At 47.6% G+C, this 19,946-nt stretch overlaps 1 pseudogene across 1 annotated transcript in view; it reads right to left on the bottom strand.

The window, feature by feature from the left end:
* Positions 1-15,441, bottom strand: part of LOC311230749 (matrix remodeling-associated protein 8-like) — a 31,704-nt pseudogene extending 16,263 nt beyond the window's left edge. The window contains exons 1-3 of the transcript XR_014621058.1: positions 15,108-15,441; positions 11,242-11,550; positions 8,284-8,385 (exon numbers count right to left, since the gene is read on the bottom strand). The product of XR_014621058.1 is annotated as a matrix remodeling-associated protein 8-like (transcript). The remainder of the gene's footprint in view (positions 1-8,283; positions 8,386-11,241; positions 11,551-15,107) is intronic.
* Positions 15,442-19,946: the final 4,505 nt, after the last annotated feature.

Below are 19,946 nucleotides of genomic sequence, written 5' to 3'. Positions count from 1 at the left end.
TGTTTCGAGTGTTTATTATTGGGTTGTTCAATTTGCGGCTCGTATGGTACTGCCTTCCTATACCCAGTTAAATCTGTCTTCATATCTCACGGCCCAAAGGCGATAGCGAGGGGGGCGTACGCGTGTAGGTCAGTGGCCAATCAGAGCGCAAAACGGGAACCCGGAAACACAAATGCGTTGGTAAAAGCATACACGCAACCAGGACAGAGACCAGAACAGAGAGACCAGGCAGGAGAGAGACCAGGAGAGAGAGACCAGAGAGAGAGACCAGAGAGAGAGACCAGGACAGAGAGACCAGGACAGAGAGACCAGGAGAGAGAGACCAGGACAGAGAGACCAGGAGAGAGAGACCAGGACAGAGAGACCAGGAGAGAGAGACCAGGACAGAGAGACCAGGAGAGAGAGACCAGGACAGAGAGACCAGGAGAGAGAGACCAGGACAGAGAGACCAGGACAGAGAGACCAGGACAAGAGAGACCAGGACAGAGAGACCAGGACAGAGAGACCAGGAGAAGGACCAGGACAGAGAGACCAGGACAGAGAGACCAGGACAGAGAGACCAGGACAGAGAGACCAGGACAGAGAGACCAGGAGGACAGAGAGACCAGGACAGAGAGACCAGGACAGAGAGACCAGGAGGACAGAGAGACCAGGACAGAGAGACCAGGACAGAGAGACCAGGACAGAGAGACCAGGACAGAGAGACCAGGAGAGAGAGACCAGGAGGACAGAGAGACCAGGACAGAGAGACCAGGAGAGAGAGACCAGGGACAGAGAGACCAGGAGAGAGAGACCAGGAGAGAGAGACCAGGACAGAGAGACCAGGAGAGAGAGACCAGGACAGAGAGACCAGGACAGAGAGACCAGGACAGAGAGACCAGGAGAGAGAGACCAGGACAGAGAGACCAAGGACAGAGAGACCAGGACAGAGAGACCAGGACAGAGAGACCAGGAGAGAGAGACCAGGACAGAGAGACCAGGACAGAGAGACCAGGACAGAGAGACCAGGAGGACAGAGAGACCAGGACAGAGAGACCAGGACAGAGAGACCAGGACAGAGAGACCAGGAGAGAGAGACCAGGACAGAGAGACCAGGAGAGAGAGACCAGGAGGACAGAGAGACCAGGACAGAGAGACCAGGAGAGAGAGACCAGGACAGAGAGACCAGGACAGAGAGACCAGGAGAAGCGGACAGAGACAGAGAGACCAGGAGAGAGAGACAACAGGAGAGAGAGACCAGGAGGACAGAGAGACCAGGACAGAGAGACCAGGAGGACAGAGAGACCAGGACAGAGAGACCAGGACAGAGAGACCAGGAGAGAGAGACCAGGACAGAGAGACCAGGAGAGAGAGACCAGGACAGAGAGACCAGGACAGAGAGACCAGGACAGAGAGACCAGGACAGAGAGACCAGGAGAGAGAGACCAGGACAGAGAGACCAGGAGAGAGAGACCAGGAGAGAGAGACCAGGAGAGAGAGACCAGGAGGACAGAGAGACCAGGACAGAGAGACCAGGAGGAGAGAGACCAGGACAGAGAGACCAGGAGAGCCGAGAGAGACCAGGACAGAGAGACCAGGAGAGAGAGACCAGGACAGAGAGACCAGGAGAGAGAGACCAGGACAGAGAGACCAGGAGAGAGAGACCAGGACAGAGAGACCAGGAGAGAGAGACCAGGAGAGAGAGACCAGGACAGAGAGACCAGGACAGAGAGACCAGGAGAGAGAGACCAGGACAGAGAGACCAGGACAGAGAGACCAGGACAGAGAGACCAGGACAGAGAGACCAGGACAGAGAGACCAGGACAGAGAGACCAGGAGAGAGAGACCAGGACAGAGAGACCAGGAGAGAGACAGGACAGAGAGACCAGGACAGAGAGACCAGGAGAGAGAGACCAGGACAGAGAGACCAGGAGGACAGAGAGACCAGGAGGACAGAGAGACCAGGAGGACAGAGAGACCAGGACAGAGAGACCAGGACAGAGAGACCAGGACAGAGAGACCAGGAGAGAGAGACCAGGACAGAGAGACCAGAGGACAGAGAGACCAGGAGAGAGAGACCAGGAGGACAGAGAGACCAGGAGGACAGAGAGACCAGGACAGAGAGACCAGGAGAGAGAGACCAGACAGAGAGACCAGGACAGAGAGACCAGGAGAGAGAGACCAGGAGAGAGAGACCAGGAGAGAGAGACCAGGAGGACAGAGAGACCAGGACAGAGAGACCAGGAGAGAGAGACCAGGACAGAGAGACCAGGAGAGAGAGACCAGGAGGACAGAGAGACCAGGACAGAGAGACCAGGACAGAGAGACCAGGAGAGAGAGACCAGGACAGAGAGACCAGGAGGACAGAGAGACCAGAACAGAGAGACCAGGACAGAGAGACCAGAACAGAGAGACCAGGAGGACAGAGAGACCAGGACAGAGAGACCAGAACAGAGAGACCAGAACAGAGAGACCAGGACAGAGAGACCAGGAGAGAGAGACCAGGACAGAGAGACCAGGACAGAGAGACCAGGAGGACAGAGAGACCAGGAGAGAGAGACCAGGAGGACAGAGAGACCAGGACAGAGAGACCAGGACAGAGAGACCAGGACAGAGAGACCAGGAGAGAGAGACCAGAACAGAGAGACCAGGAGGACAGAGAGACCAGAACAGAGAGACCAGGAGGACAGAGAGACCAGGACAGAGAGACCAGGAGGACAGAGAGACCAGGAGGACAGAGAGACCAGGACAGAGAGACCAGGACAGAGAGACCAGGAGGACAGAGAGACCAGGAGAGAGAGACCAGGAGGACAGAGAGACCAGAACAGAGAGACCAGGACAGAGAGACCAGGAGAGAGAGACCAGGAGGACAGAGAGACCAGGAGGACAGAGAGACCAGGACAGAGAGACCAGGACAGAGAGACCAGGACAGAGAGAGACCAGGAGGACAGAGAGACCAGGACAGAGAGACCAGGACAGAGAGACCAGGAGGACAGAGAGACCAGGACAGAGAGACCAGGAGGACAGAGAGACCAGGACAGAGAGACCAGGACAGAGAGACCAGGACAGAGAGAGACCAGGACAGAGAGACCAGGACAGAGAGACCAGGACAGAGAGACCAGGACAGAGAGACCAGGAGAGAGAGACCAGGACAGAGTGACCAGGAGAGAGAGACCAGGAGGACAGAGAGACCAGGAGAGAGAGACCAGGAGGACAGAGAGACCAGGACAGAGAGACCAGGAGGACAGAGAGACCAGGACAGAGAGACCAGGACAGAGAGACCAGGAGAGAGAGACCAGGAGGACAGAGAGACCAGGACAGAGAGACCAGGACAGAGAGACCAGGAGAGAGAGACCAGGAGGACAGAGAGACCAGGAGAGAGAGACCAGGAGGACAGAGAGACCAGGAGGACAGAGAGACCAGGAGAGAGAGACCAGGAGGACAGAGAGACCAGGACAGAGAGACCAGGACAGAGAGACCAGGAGAGAGAGACCAGGAGGACAGAGAGACCAGGAGAGAGAGACCAGGACAGAGAGACCAGGACAGAGAGACCAGGAGAGAGAGACCAGGAGAGAGAGACCAGGAGAGAGAGACCAGGACAGAGAGACCAGGAGAGAGAGACCAGAACAGAGAGACCAGGACAGAGAGACCAGGACAGAGAGACCAGGAGGACAGAGAGACCAGGAGGACAGAGAGACCAGGACAGAGAGACCATGAGGACAGAGAGACCAGGAGAGAGAGACCAGGACAGAGAGACCAGGACAGAGAGACCAGGACAGAGAGACCAGGAGGACAGAGAGACCAGGAGAGAGAGACCAGGACAGAGAGACCAGGACAGAGAGACCAGGACAGAGAGACCAGGAGGACAGAGAGACCAGGAGAGAGAGACCAGGACAGAGAGACCAGGACAGAGAGACCAGGACAGAGAGACCAGGAGGACAGAGAGACCAGGAGAGAGAGACCAGGACAGAGAGACCAGGACAGAGAGACCAGGACATAGAGACCAGGAGGACAGAGAGACCAGGACAGAGAGACCAGGAGGACAGAGAGACCAGGAGGACAGAGAGACCAAGTTCAAGTTCTTTAATAGTTGTCATACAGAAGTACAGAATACTTTCATACAAAATGCTTCTTACTGTTACGCTCCAGAGACTGTGCTAGACAAGATAGTATCAAATAACATAATAACATAATATAGCATGAATTTAGAAGAAGAAAATGAGGTCACAGTGTTCGGTATAGACATATGTACAATGTTCTGAGTTACCATATAATATACAATACACAATACTATGCAGTGTACTAATGTACAGTACTATCTAGTGCAAAGCAGAAATGGGATGAGGTACAATTTTAGGTACAATTTACAGTAAGGTGTACGAGTTGTAGTGCAATCCTTCATCCATAAATATAAAGTGTGGGGAGTGGGTGCTACAGTGTGTTTGTTTAAAGTGGGTGTGTGCTATAAAGTGTGTGGAGTGGGTGCTACAGTGTGTTTGTTTAAAGTGGGTGTGTGCGTGTGGATGTGTGTGCTATGTGCGTTTGGTGGTTGTTGTTGTGTAGTGTTCATTCATTGTTCGTTTAGCAGCCTGATGGCCTGGGGATAGAAGCTACTTCTGAGTCTTTCTGTGCTCGCCTTGAGACTCCTGTATCGCTTGCCTGACCGCAGCAGTTCGAAGAGGCAGTTGTTCGGGTGACTGGAGTCTTTAATGATTCTCTTAGCCTTGCCCTTGCAACGCTTGTAGTAAATGTTCTGGAGGGTGGGGAGCCCCCCTCCAATTGTGCGTTCGGCTGAACGTGTCACTCTTTGTAGTCTGCTTTGGTCTTTTGCAGTGCTATTCCCAAACCAGGAGGTGATGTTGCCGGTCAAGATGCTCTCTATTGTACATGAGTAGAAGTTCTTAAGGATCTTCTGGCTGACTTGGAACTTCCTTAGGCGCCTGAGGAAGTAGAGGCGTTGTCGTGCCTTCTTCACCACACTGTTAATGTGTGTGGTCCATGTCAAGTCCTCGGATATGTAGGCTCCGAGGTACTTGAAGCTGTTGACTCTCTCAACCGGTGCCCCGTCGATGCTGAGGGGGCTGTAGTCCTTGACCCCCGACCTCCTGAAGTCCACAATCATCTCCTTTGTTTTGCTGACGTTCAGGGAGAGGCTGTTTTCCTGGCACCATCCCGCCAGGACCTTGACCTCTTCCAGGTAGGCCCTCTCGTCGTTGGCAGAGATCAGGCCCACCACCACTGTGTCGTCAGCAAATTTGACGATTGTATTGCTACTCCGCTGAGCCACACAGTCGTGTGTGTACAGGGAGTAGAGGAGGGGACTCAGAACACAGCCCTGGGGGGCCCCTATGTTGAGGGTGATGGATGAGGAGGTGCAGTTGCCTGCTCTCACCACCTGGGGTCTGCCAGTCAGGAAGTCCAAGACCCACTGGCAGAGGTCATAGCCCAAGCCCAGGTCCCTGAGCTTGGCTATGAGTATGGAGGGGACTATGGTATTGAATGCCGAGCTGTAGTCGATGAATAGCATTCTCACATAGTTCCCCTGCCTCTTGTCCAGGTGTGATGCTGCTGTGTGCAGCACATGGGCTATGGCGTCCTCCGTGGACCTGTTGGGGCGGTATGCAAATTGCAGGGGGTCCATGTTGATGGGGAGGGAGGAGCAGATGTAGCCCTTTACTAGCTTCTCAAAGCACTTCATGGCTATGGAGGTGAGAGCTACAGGGCGGTAGTCGTTGAGGAAAGCAGGCTTGGATTTTTTGGGTACAGGGATAGGACACCAGGACAGAGAGACCAGGACAGAGAGACCAGGACAGAGAGACCAGGACAGAGAGACCAGGAGAGAGAGACCAGGACATAGAGACCAGGACAGAGAGACCAGGAGGACAGAGAGACCAGGACAGAGAGACCAGGAGGACAGAGAGACCAGGACAGAGAGACCAGGACAGAGAGACCAGGACAGAGAGACCAGGAGAGAGAGACCAGGAGGACAGAGAGACCAGGACAGAGAGACCAGGACAGAGAGACCAGGACAGAGAGACCAGGACAGAGAGACCAGGAGAGAGAGACCAGGAGGACAGAGAGACCAGGACAGAGAGACCAGGACAGAGAGACCAGGAGAGAGAGACCAGGAGGACAGAGAGACCAGGAGAGAGAAACCAGGACAGAGAGACCAGGAGGACAGAGAGACCAGGACAGAGAGACCAGGACAGAGAGACCAGGACAGAGAGACCAGGACAGAGAGACCAGGACAGAGAGACCAGGACAGAGAGACCAGGACAGAGAGACCAGGAGGACAGAGAGACCAGGACAGAGAGACCAGGAGAGAGAGACCAGGACAGAGAGACCAGGAGAGAGAGACCAGGAGGACAGAGAGACCAGGAGGACAGAGAGACCAGGACAGAGAGACCAGGAGGACAGAGAGACCAGGACAGAGAGACCAGGACAGAGAGACCAGGACAGAGAGACCAGGACAGAGAGACCAGGAGAGAGAGACCAGGACAGAGAGACCAGGAGGACAGAGAGACCAGGAGGACAGAGAGACCAGGAGGACAGAGAGACCAGGACAGAGAGACCAGGACAGAGAGACCAGGACAGAGAGACCAGGACAGAGAGACCAGGAGGACAGAGAGACCAGGACAGAGAGACCAGGACAGAGAGACCAGGAGAGAGAGACCAGGACAGAGAGACCAGGACAGAGAGACCAGGAGAGAGAGACCAGGAGAGAGAGACCAGGAGGACAGAGAGACCAGGACAGAGAGACCAGGAGGACAGAGAGACCAGGACAGAGAGACCAGGAGGACAGAGAGACCAGGAGAGAGAGACCAGGACAGAGATACCAGGAGGACAGAGAGACCAGGAGAGAGAGACCAGGAGAGAGAGACCAGGACAGAGAGACCAGGAGAGAGAGACCAGGACAGAGAGACCAGGAGGACAGAGAGACCAGGAGAGAGAGACCAGGAGAGAGAGACCAGGAGAGAGAGACCAGGACAGAGAGACCAGGAGAGAGAGACCAGGAGAGAGAGACCAGGACAGAGAGAGACCAGGAGGACAGAGAGACCAGGACAGAGAGACCAGGAGGACAGAGAGACCAGGAGAGAGAGACCAGGAGAGAGAGACCAGGAGAGAGAGACCAGGACAGAGAGACCAGGAGAGAGAGACCAGGACAGAGAGAGACCAGGACAGAGAGACCAGGACAGAGAGACCAGGACAGAGAGACCAGGACAGAGAGACCAGGAGAGAGAGACCAGGACAGAGAGACCAGGAGAGAGAGACCAGGACAGAGAGACCAGGACAGAGAGACCAGGAGGACAGAGAGACCAGGACAGAGAGACCAGGACAGAGAGACCAGGAGGACAGAGAGACCAGGACAGAGAGACCAGGAGAGAGAGACCAGGAGGACAGAGAGACCAGGAGGACAGAGAGACCAGGACAGAGAGACCAGGACAGAGAGACCAGGACAGAGAGACCAGGACAGAGAGACCAGGAGAGAGAGACCAGGACAGAGAGACCAGGACAGAGAGACCAGGAGGACAGAGAGACCAGGACAGAGAGACCAGGAGAGAGAGACCAGGACAGAGAGACCAGGACAGAGAGACCAGGAGAGAGAGACCAGGAGAGAGAGACCAGGACAGAGAGACCAGGAGAGAGAGACCAGGACAGAGAGACCAGGAGAGAGAGACCAGGACAGAGAGACCAGGAGAGAGAGACCAGGACAGAGAGACCAGGAGAGAGAGACCAGGAGAGAGAGACCAGGACAGAGAGACCAGGACAGAGATACCAGGAGAGAGAGACCAGGAGGACAGAGAGACCAGGAGAGAGAGACCAGGAGAGAGATACCAGGAGAGAGAGACCAGGACAGAGAGACCAGGACAGAGAGAGACCAGGACAGAGAGACCAGGACAGAGAGACCATGAGGACAGAGAGACCAGGACAGAGAGACCAGGACAGAGAGACCAGGACAGAGAGAGACCAGGACAGAGAGACCAGGAGGACAGAGAGACCAGGACAGAGAGACCAGGAGAGAGAGACCAGGACAGAGAGACCAGGAGGACAGAGAGACCAGAACAGAGAGACCAGGACAGAGAGACCAGGAGGACAGAGAGACCAGGACAGAGAGACCAGGAGAGAGAGACCAGGACAGAGAGACCAGGACAGAGAGACCAGGAGAGAGAGACCAGGACAGAGAGACCAGGAGGACAGAGAGACCAGGACAGAGAGACCAGGACAGAGAGACCAGGAGGACAGAGAGACCAGGACAGAGAGACCAGGAGAGAGAGACCAGGACAGAGACCGGGTGTTACTCACGTGACTTGGTGACGTTCAGCTGCACCCGGATGGTCTCGTACAGGTGGCAGTAGTGGTGGTGCAGGTTGCAGGAGTAGAGGCCTCTGTCGGTCATCGCCACGTCTGCAGAGAGACACAACCAGGGCAGGGCAGGTGGGGATCAGTACACAACCAGAGCAGGTGGGGATCAGTACACAACCAGAGCAGGTGGGGATCAGTACACCATATCATAATGTTTTTTAGAAATATATATAAGAACAAAAACCTGCTTGTCTATATGACGAGATGCAATTCACAATCAACAGACAGTTACTCCAACAGGCGCATGTGTCAATGGAAAGATGTACTGTAAAGATGCCAAGAACATATGCAATGAAAAGGACTGTGATGTATAGAGCCATGACTGCATGGAATTCCTTACCACCTGCATTAACTATAGGGTTGAAGAAAAACAGACATTTAAAAAAAACACCTTAAAAACACACACAAGAAAGAGTGGTACTGTCAGTTAAGTAAACATAGTGGGTGATTGAGAAGATGGGTATGTGTGATTGGTGAACTTAGATTTTTTATAGATTTGTATGTTGTATTGAGATGTGTTATTGAGGTGTATTGTATTGATTGTATTGTATTGATTTTATTGTATTGTATTGATTTGTGTGGACCCCAGTAATAGTAGCCTATGCCTGTGGCAATGGCTAATGGGGATCCTAATAAACTAAACTAAACTAAACTAAACTAAACTAAACTAAACTAAACTAAACTAAACTAAACTAAACTAAACTAAACTAAACTAAACTAAACTAAACTAAACCAGAGCAGGTGGGAATCAGTACACAACCAAAGCAGGTGGCGATCGTTCAGTTCATCCAGGAAGTGGCTTTTCTTTCAAACACAAATAATGGTCCAACCTACTGAGGGGTAACTGAGAATGAATGTTCCACCATCATCAGTCATCATCATTATCATCATCATCATCATCAGTGGGTAAACAACCTAAAATTAGCCTCTTTTGCTGTTGAGTCGTCATAGTGAATAAAGATTTTTTTTTCTTTTTTCTTTTTTACTATATTGTAACAAATACACATCAAGGATAAAACACAATAAAGTCAGAGACTTGTTTCCATTGTGGTCCTTGGTCTGACACAAACATGACATACAGTAGCACAAAGAACAGACATGTGGAAATCATCTTAAGAACCAAACAATTTGCATTGCATAAATTAAATAAATATAAAGATATAAAGACAAAAGTACGAGATAAAGTACAATATGCTATACTGCAACCTTTTCTAAGAGCCAGATTTTTACCATAGCAGCCGCTGATGCTCTTACTGGTCAAGGGACGTTTGTTCCAGTTAAAAGCTACACTGTACAGCCCTGGCCTATTCTTTTTTATTGTATAATTATATTCTATTCTATTGTGCTCTATTTTAATTTAGTTTGTATTCCATTTGATTTCATCCCACCTTTTTATTTTATTCTACCGTTAATGTTGCACCAAAAACGACCAAATCAAATTCCGTGTATGTGAAAACTACTTGGCAATACAGAGAGTCTGATTCTGAGGAGCATTTACCCATGTTGGTTGAAAACCGGGGCATATTATAATTATATATGTATATATTTATGTATATATTTATGTATATATATATATATATAAGACATTAGAGAAAAGAAGAAAGAGAATAAAATAGATAGAGACCTGTGGTTAAGAAGTGCTAAGAGAGAGAGAAACACAAGTTTAAACGTACAGGATTCCTACACAGAGTCTGAACACACTGCTACCGTACAGCGTTTATTCCCACTGCGAGATCATTTCCTCACATTTCATCTTGTGCTGAAGAAAATAAACACTTTTCACGGTTCAGCAGAAAGACATGTGTTCTTTCTTTATTGATTCAACAGAAAAAAACAAACCCAGTGATCCACAAACAACACGTTTTACTAAGTCAGAGAGGTTTGTAAAAAATAACAGAGGCCTTGAAGGGAATGTTTGTGTTAGTCCCCGGACATGGGAACATGGCTGACTAGCGGTCGACTGGTTCTTCAGTGGCTGATGCCGATGTCTAGAGAGCAGTGCGGCTTCATCCCTATTGACCTATCGTCAACCTAGGGCTGCTTGATTATGGCAAAAATCATAATCACAATCAATTTGATTGATATTGAAATCATTATTAAACATGATTACTCATTGACGACAGCGATCTGTTTGACCTTCCTGTCATCTTCTACAAGTTACCAAAGGTTGCCTTCCTGTCATCTTCTACAAGTTACCAAAGGTTGCCTTTCTGTCATCTTCTACAAGTTACCAAAGGTTGCCTTTCTGTCATCTTCTACAAGTTACTAAAGGCTGCCTTTCTGTCATCTTCTACAAGTTACTAAAGGCTGCCTTTCTGTCATCTTCTACAAGTTACCAAAGGTTGCCTTTCTGTCATCTTCTACAAGTTACTAAAGGCTGCCTTTCTGTCATCTTCTACAAGTTACTAAAGGCTGCCTTTCTGTCATCTTCTACAAGTTACCAAAGGCTGCCTTTCTGTCATCTTCTACAAGTTACCAAAGACTGCCTTTCTGTCATCTTCTACAAGTTACCAAAGACTGCCTTTCTGTCATCTTCTACAAGTTACCAAAGACGTTTTTAAATAACAGGAGAAACGCTCTATGGCTCCTCCTCCCTCTCAACACCAGCCGAAACTACTGTTTGGGCTTGGGGGGGGGGGGGGGGGCACCACTGTGGAGGAAGGGTGCCCTGTGTTTACAACAAAAGACAAAATAATAATCAATAATAGTTTTTACCTCGATTATCTTCTATCGACACAATCGAAATTGAAACTCGATGAATTGCCCAGCCCTGCTCGAACCCCGCCCTCTCTTCTTGATCCTCCAATCACAGCTGTTGTGAAGCCTAATGGCTTGACTCTAGTCCCGCCCCTCCCCCCAGCGTGTGTGTGTGTGTGTGTGTGTGCTGTGGTCCATTACCTCTGATGACCAGGGAGAAATTCCCGTCCTTGAAGGCCATCTGGCTGATGCTCACCCTCCCCTGGTTGTAGGAGTTATAGATCCTCTGGTCGCCCGCGGAGAACATGTCGGCCACCCGCTCCATGGCGTAGTTGGGACTGGCCCGGTACAGGTCCCAGTGGACCACCCTCTGCCTGTCGTTCAGCTGGTCCCGGGTCCACACCATGCGACCGCTCACGCACTGCAGTACCACCTGCGACCCGGCGGGGGCGCTCACGTTGTAACCCGCCACCACCACACTGCTGCTGCTGCTGTCGGCCTGGCCTGACACTGGGAGGGGGCAGAGGGGGGGACAGCAGAGAGAGGGGGGGGGGGGGGGGGGGCAGAGAGGAGGGGGCAGAGAGGGGGGGGGCAGCAGAGAGAGGGGGGGGGGGGGGGGGGGGGGGCAGAGAGCTCTTTACAATTTGTTCCTCACATTCACACATTCACACACCAACGGCGAAGGCAACCATGCAAGGTGCCAACCTGCTCATCGGGAGCAGTTAGGTGTTAAGTGTCTTGCTCAAGGACACTTCGACACGCTGCCCGCCCGGGAGGAGTGGGAATCGTAACCGGGAACCTCCAGATTACCAGACGACCGCTCTACCTCCAGAGCCACTGTCGCGCCAAGTAGGACTGTGATGGAATGTACACCTCATTAGTAATAACATCTGTATCTACATGATGCATAAAACACGTGTGTGTGTGTGTGTGTTTGTGTTTGTGTGTGAGTGTGTGTATGTGTATGTGTGTGTCCATGAATGCGTTGCAAACATGCATGTACACACACACACACACACACACACACACACACACACACACACACACGCACGCACGCACACACACACACACACACGGAGAGAGTGAGAGAACACACCTGCAGTGAACAGGAAGGCCACAGGGACTGAAAACAGAACCGTTGGAAACACGAGAGCGATAATTACTAATACAGACGTTACCCAGCGTTAGCTAGCACCCCTAAATATAGTCTTCAGACTTGATGACCCAAAACCAGCCGCTTCTTTTCACCTGACAGCGAGGAGTTTCACTGGGAGAGCGTAACGCGTGGGAGGATCACTCTATCTCCCCCGGATCCCCTCCCTGCTGAACAGGCGCCCTGACCGACCAGTAGGAGTCACTGTGGCAACCAGGACTTGTAACCCACCTGCGAACACTGACAATTATTGTGTTCATAGGGATGACTGACCAAGCCGGAGGTACTGTACCACTGCCAGGAATCAAACCCAGGTCTCTGTGGTGGTAGACGAGTGCTTAGACCTCTACACTACCCAGCCAACCCAGTGCTTAGACCTCTACACTACAGTAGGCAAATATAGACAATAAAATATTATCTGAATATAAAATATGAGAAGAAATAAACGGAGAAACTAACATACATACAGAAGGGAAAAACAGAGCAGTTTGAAAGGACATGGACATCGTTTATACACTTCCTGGAAAATGTAAGAATCTAAAGGAGGGAGATAGGAAACATGAAAGGTAAGGGAGAGGAAAGGGAAAATGGGAGAAAGGTTTAGTTCATTTTATGTTATTTTATTAGTGTATCTTGTATTGTATTTTTATATTGGTTTCTTTTTTATTTATTTTTTTTGCTGATATTTCCGCGATTTCTTGTAGGTAATTTAAAGGAGAGCTATTTTGCTGTTTCTTTCACGGTGTGGGAACTTTTACACAGTTCCTGTGAGTCTATGGAACACCTCTGAAAGGTTTGAAAAAAAAAAGAAAAAAAAAAGGGAAAATGGGAGGATCATTGTTCTATATTTCTAATCAGGTACTGAAAAGCAGCAGTGTTCTACCTCAGGATCTTGGGACATATTAAGGCTGGGCTCCAACCACTGTGTGGCCTGGGGCCAAATGCCACACCGACTGCCACATTATTAGGTGGTTGAGGAATCTTGGACATTGAGAGTCGGAGACGTGGAGCCTGTAGATATGAATCCACATAGCTGGGGGACGGTACTGGACACTGAGGAAGGCCATTTATAAAATAGTTCCGCTTTAACGATTAACAATTAAGCATTAACAATAATTGTTTCTATGGTAATATGTCTGCGGAAAGGTCAATTGTGTTGTAATTAGGGAAGGGAGGGGATTGAAGGGTGTCTTTTTTATTTTTGTCATGTGCTGTTGTTTGTATATGTATGTTTGTGTAAAAGAAAAAATTTACAATAAAAACATTGTTTAAAAAAAAAAAACCTGAATATAAAAATAGGTGAAAAATAAACAGTGTAAACAATGGTTCAGATGATGGCCTGTATGCCCTATCAATTATATTATATATGTTACAATCGATATAGGCAATGAAGAATTTGTATCTGAATATATACTGCGAGTAAGAGTAAAAGTAAACAGTACACACAAGGTGCAGTATACACCCTAACTGGCATGATATACGTCATACGTTGTAGTCCGTGCAGGTTTTGGTGGTTATTAAGAGTCAGACACACTTAGTGGTCAGACGTTCCTAATAGTTCTCAAGTTATAGAATAGAATAGAAATACTTTTATTATCCCGGGGGAAATTTGACACTGCAAATCGCTCGACGTTAAACATTTAGACAGAAACAAGTCACAAATAAGAATAACAAAACAAATTGCCTAAGAATAAGAATAGAATAAAATTGAATAAAAATAGAATAGAATATACAGTAAATAAATACAGTACAAATATACTGAAGTCTACAGTAGGTGTAATATTGCACAGTGCTGTTTCAAAAGTAAGAGTCCAGGAAGATGTTCAGCAGGTTTAGGTGGATTTCTCTTTGAACAAAGCTTTCGCCCAGTCGTTACTCAAGACAGGTGGGGGCTGAAGTGGAAATAAAAAACGTTATTTAGTGTCAAGGTCCACCAAGGTCTGTCTCTGCTTAACTACAGTATGCAGGTCACAGGCATCCATCCCTCTGTTCTCAGGTTCAGAAGCCACTGCTATAGACTATAGGCCTAAGAAAATAGTTGTAGGCCATTGGATGTACATATTTGTCTTTTATTACACGTATTATGTCCATACATACCAACTGTTTCGCCTGTTTCATTCTCCACCCATTGATCATCCATAGCAACACTACTATCACCGACATCTAAGAAGGGAGATCCCCCCTTCAACGGCCCTTCTAAGGTTTCTCTCCTCCACATTGCCTGTGGTGCTTTTTTCCTATTGCTAGGTTTTTAGTGAGTTTTTCCTTACCTTCGCGTGGGGTACGTGTCTGGGAGTGTTGCATTTATTTATTTTACATTTCATTTGGGATTTCATGGTGTTTTTTGTTTTGTTCTAATCTTGATTTATTGTGATGTTTCTTCTTGACTTGTTTAATAAATAAGACGGCCCATGGGGGACACTAACGTGTTGTCGGGCCTTACAAATCAATTTGATTTGATTTGTTTATAAAGGGTTTGGACTGTTTTCTAATTTCAAATCACACACAGATGCGCGTGTGCGCGGACACACACACACACACACACACGCATGCACATATACGCACGCACATACACACATACACACACACACACACACACGCGCGCGCGCACATCCCCTTCACTACTTTTATCGCAGAGTTGTTTACACACACCAGCTCCAACTGTCACACAGCCTTTTAGCTGTAATTTGTCTGTTTGTCTGGTCTGCTCCATGTGTTACATTCCTTGTAATTTTATTTAATTAAAACATTGTTGTCCCCTTTCCCTGGCTGTTACCCTCCGAGAGGCCTTTTTGTCCTCCCAACGGGGCCATAGTTGTAAATAAGAATTTGTTCTTAATTTACCTGCCCATGGTTAAATAAAGTTTAAATAAAAAAGAAACATATATATATATAATAGGACAATATTACTTACGATGGATGAAGAGAAGAGCTTGAAAAATCACGCTCCCCCTCTTGACCGTCATGTTGTTGTTGTTGTTGTTGTTGTTGTTGTTGTTGTTGTTGTTGTTGTTGTTGTTGTCACGGTCAGTACAGGAGGAGACAGGGGACTCGTCAGAGGTTAGAGGTCAGGGGTTCACCTGGCAGGTATACAGCAGCAAGTCCAGGCGTCAGGGCAAAACGTCCCGTCTGTCCACCCGCTGTTGGTCGACCCGCAACGACAACAGTAGGTTTGAGTTTTTGGTGAACTCTGAGGTTCTACATACATCATCCAGCACCGTGCGGCTATACTGGGTCAGAAACGCACACCAAACCTTTTTGGTTCTTGCAGAATATAGTCTCAGACTGTGTCTGTCTCCCTAAGCCTCCAGAACCTCCCGGAGTACAGCCCCGACAGTGAAACCCAACACCACCGGCTGAATTCCCCGTCTCCCCTTAACCCCTCAGACAAAACCGCTGCCTTCTTACACAGCGAGGCGGCTTCTCGCTGTATGTAAGAGAGGCTTAAGTGTCAACATTCTGCCCCAAATGTTTACTTTACATTTAGTCATTTAGCTGAACGCAAATATCCAAAGCGACTTAAAGGTTTTGTACAACAAGTCAGTAGGAAGGGTACAACTATTTCAACTGAATAACAATGTTCTGTTCATCAAACAGTGTTGAACTTGGGTGCTGCAGTGTTGAGTGCATATATTAGTAGAGACACATTAGTATAGTATGTAGTAATATAGACAAGGGGGATTAATTAGTGGAAGAGTGCATGATAGTAGAAGACAGTAAGAAGGTTAGTTGTTTTTCTTCTTCTTTCTTTTCAGATATCAGCTGTGGTAGGCAGCTTGTTTGAAAAGGAAATACAGTATATTTATTATATATCAAGACATGATTCAATCGTTTATAGTTAACTGCCGCCCAGAAAAGTGAATTTTTTTTAACTTGAACTTGAGGACTGCATACATTCTTTTTTTTAAAGCATATCTTTATACTTTATCCTTATAGCACATGCATAAGCCTGGTCTCTTTTGAAAGATAACATTCTGAAGTTTCTGATACAATAAAGAAAGATCACTTTTAGTGCTAATGAAATAGAGTAACATGGGTCTGAACTTGAGTTGTAGAAAAACTTGCTCACGTTTTTATTTTTTTTATCCACTTTTTCTCCTTTCTTTTTCTGTTTTTCTCCCATCCCAATTTTAGTTGTGCCAATTCCCCCCTCCCCTGTCTTGATCGTTGCCCCTGTCTTGATCGTTGCTTGCATGTGCCCCCCCCCACTGGTCGGTCGTAGGGAGGGATGAAGAATCTATCGCATGTCCCCTCCGATACATGCAGAGTCAGCCAGCCACTTCTTTTCACCTGCCAGCGCGCACTCTCATTGGCGAGGTGTAACGTGTGGGAGGCTCACACTACCCTCACCATCTCCTGTCCTTGCTGTGCAGGCGCCCTGACCGACCTGTAGGAGTCGCTGTTTACAATGACCAGATTACCACCCACCAACTTCCCTCCCGCTGACTCTGCCAATTGAGTCAGTATGACGGCCGGCCCAAGCCGGAGGCAACGCTGACAGCCGGATTCGATACCGGTGTCTCGCACGTTGGTGACGAGCGCTTAGACCGCTGCGCCACCCAGCCGCCCGCGTACTCACGTTTTTCTGTAGTAGTTGCAATATCCAAGAAAATTATATTTAAAAAAATTGGTGTGAGCTGGAAAACCATGTTGTTCCATAGCCTGAAGTCTTATGTAGTACAGGTCCAAATTTAATAAAGATCCGTTCAGAAATGGGTAATTTAGAGCGATTTTGGTAATCTGTGTACAAAAAAGAAAGTTCTCCAGTAATCCATTCCCTCATTGACGGCAATGCATTCTGTGTATTTTTCACTTCTGGTTTTCGCTCGTAGATTTTCACCTAGATCCCTGATTCGCACAACCCCACGTGGGGTATCATTGGAAAGCTACACTCATTGGCTACAACCCTGTCCAATCATTTTCGCAATCGACGAATGATTGACAGTTCAAGCCTCGGGAGTCGGGGGTGGTAATCTGACTCTTGCGTGTACAAAGTTGCACGCCTAACTTTTCGGAATGTTACTCGAGGACCGCTGAACGGATTTTGTTGAGTGAGGTGACATTCGAACGGCAACAAATAGGGATTTAATTCTATATATTATATGTTTTATAAAAAATGCAGACCCAAGCTGCCAGACGCTCGCAAATGGCGTGACGTGCGCGCAAGTGCAAAACGGGTCCTATTGGACCCGGCGCAAGTTAAGAGGTTATGGAAGAAAGGCTGGTGGAATGAACTACCCACCCCAGTTAGGACAGCCGAAACCCATCCAATCTTTCGCCGTCGACTAAAGACGCACTTCTTCAACCATTATCTGAAATAAAAGAAAATAATCATTTAAAAAAAATTTAAAAAGATCTAACCCTAACTAACCTTACTGTCATGCACTTGTCCTAATAAACTAACCTAGTAGCACTCAACACTGATGAACATTGTTACTCAGCTGATAGAGTTGTGCCCTTCCTGATGACTTGTCGTACAGAACTTGTAAGTCGCTTTGGATAAAAGCATCAGCTAAATGACTAAATGTAAATGTATGATAACAGCTGTCTCTGGGTTTCACAACCTTTACAACTCATCTCTGCCGTCTAATATACATTGTTTTGTCTAATAAACAACTACAAGACAAGACAAGTAAAATCGGGCTAAATTTGGTATAAAAGTAAAAGTTTAGTAGACATCTAGATAACACCTATAGCCGTTGTAACAACGTAATTTCAACGGCTATATGTTTAGATATATAGATGTTTAATCAACTAAGTTGATATAGGCATATTAGGCATCTACTAAACTTTAACCTTTAAACCAAATGTAACCCGATTTTAGCCTATAGTGATAGACAGTCTGGGGTTTAGGAGTTGAGGCCGCAGCATGTCAATAAATGACATCACATAAGTCCAGATAAGAAAACTGCTTAGACAACTCTCTTCCTATCATCATCATCATCATCATCATCATCATCATCATCATCATCATCATCATCATCATCATCATCATCATCATCATCATTTTTATTTATTCGTCATGGAATTGTTACAGTCCAACAGTGTCTTCTATATAGTTCACTTAATATGATCCACTAAATTCCATGGCCAATTCCAAGAAGAAATATGTACCTGCCCCACACATACAGTACACTGAGACTCACTGTTCATAGTGCAATGTTTACCAAACCAAACAAAATGTATACATACTTATTTTGCAGAAATAAACATCAACACAATTAAATTAACATAAATAAATATATTTTGTGTATCTATCAGTTCAATTGATATAAGGTTCATTAATTATTATTATTTTTATTATCTTTTTTCCTCCTTTTTTTCGTTTTTCTCCCCTCCCAATGTTAGTCGTTATGCCAATTCCCAATCCCCTTCCTGGTCGTTGCGCACTCTACCCCCTACCGTCGGTCCGGGAGGGCGGAGACTATCACATGCTTCCTCCGACACATGTGTAGCCAGCCCACCGCTTCTCTTCACCTGGCAGCGCGGACCCTCACTGAGAGAGTGTAACGTGTGGAAGGTCACACTACCTCTCCCAGATCCTTCCCTCGCTGTGCAGGCGCCCCGACCGAACTGTAGGAGTCGCTGTTTTCAACCGGCTTCCCTCCTGCTGATTCTGCCAATCGAGCCAGTATGACGGCCGGCCAAGCCGGAAGCAACGCTGACAGCTGGATTCGATACCAGTGTCTCTTACGTTGGTGACGAGCACCTTGTCCGCTGCGCCACCCAGCCGCCTGAGGTTCATTAATTTATATACACACACACACATTCATCTTTATATCTATAGTACACTGTTCTATTATATCATGTATTATTCTATATTATACTTCTATATACTATACTATTATACTATATAATTGTATTATTTTTTATTTTATTATACTGTAACTAAATCATACTATATACTATATCATACTATAGTATACTATATTATACTAGACTATATTATATTGGTATATACAGTATTATAAAATATTATTTTATATATATACTGTTATTTTAATATATTATTATTCTATGTTAAGCTGCTATATACTATATTACTATTACTCCATACTATACTGTCATGTAATGAGTACTCTCTTCCTACTAATCAAAGGAAGCTGCTTCTTCTGTTTCTTAACAGGAGACAACACTGGGTGAGGAAGAGGAAGGTGAACACAAGGGTTAAGAGGTCATTTGTGAAATGATTTAGTCTTTCCTGCTGACAAAGCAGAGACCAACGCACATCAATTAACCCTTTCACGGGTGGCCGGGTAGTGCAGCGGACTAAGCGTCTGTCTACCACCACAGAGACAGTGGGATCGAATCCAGCTGTGGTGCTTCCGGCTTGGCCGACCGTCCATACTAACACAATTGGTGGTGTTAGAAGGTGGGAAACCCGGCGAGGGTGGGTCCTGGTCGTTGTAAACAGCGACTCCTACAGTTCGGTCGGGGCTCCTGCACAGCAAGGGAAGGATCTAGGAGAGGTAGTGTGACCCTTCCACACGTTACACTCTCTCAGTGAGGGTCCGCGCTGCCAGGTGAAAAGAAGCGGTGGGCTGGGTACACATGTGTCGGAGGAAGCATGTGATAGTCTCCGCCCTCCCGGACCGACGGTAGGGGGTAGAGTGCGCAACGACCAGGAAGGGGATTGGGAATTGGCATAACGACTAACATTGGGATGGGAGAAAAACGGAAAAAGAAAGGAGGAAAAAGATAATAAAAAATAAATAGAAAATTAACCCTTTCACTACCACAACAGAAGGTTAAC

The sequence above is a fragment of the Notolepis coatsorum genome (assembly GCF_963971535.1).
Source record: "Notolepis coatsorum genome assembly, chromosome: 6".
In the NCBI taxonomy this organism is placed as follows: Eukaryota; Metazoa; Chordata; class Actinopteri; order Aulopiformes; family Paralepididae; genus Notolepis; species Notolepis coatsorum.
Note: the sequence above shows the minus strand (reverse complement) of the source record. Positions and strands in the feature narration are given on the sequence as shown.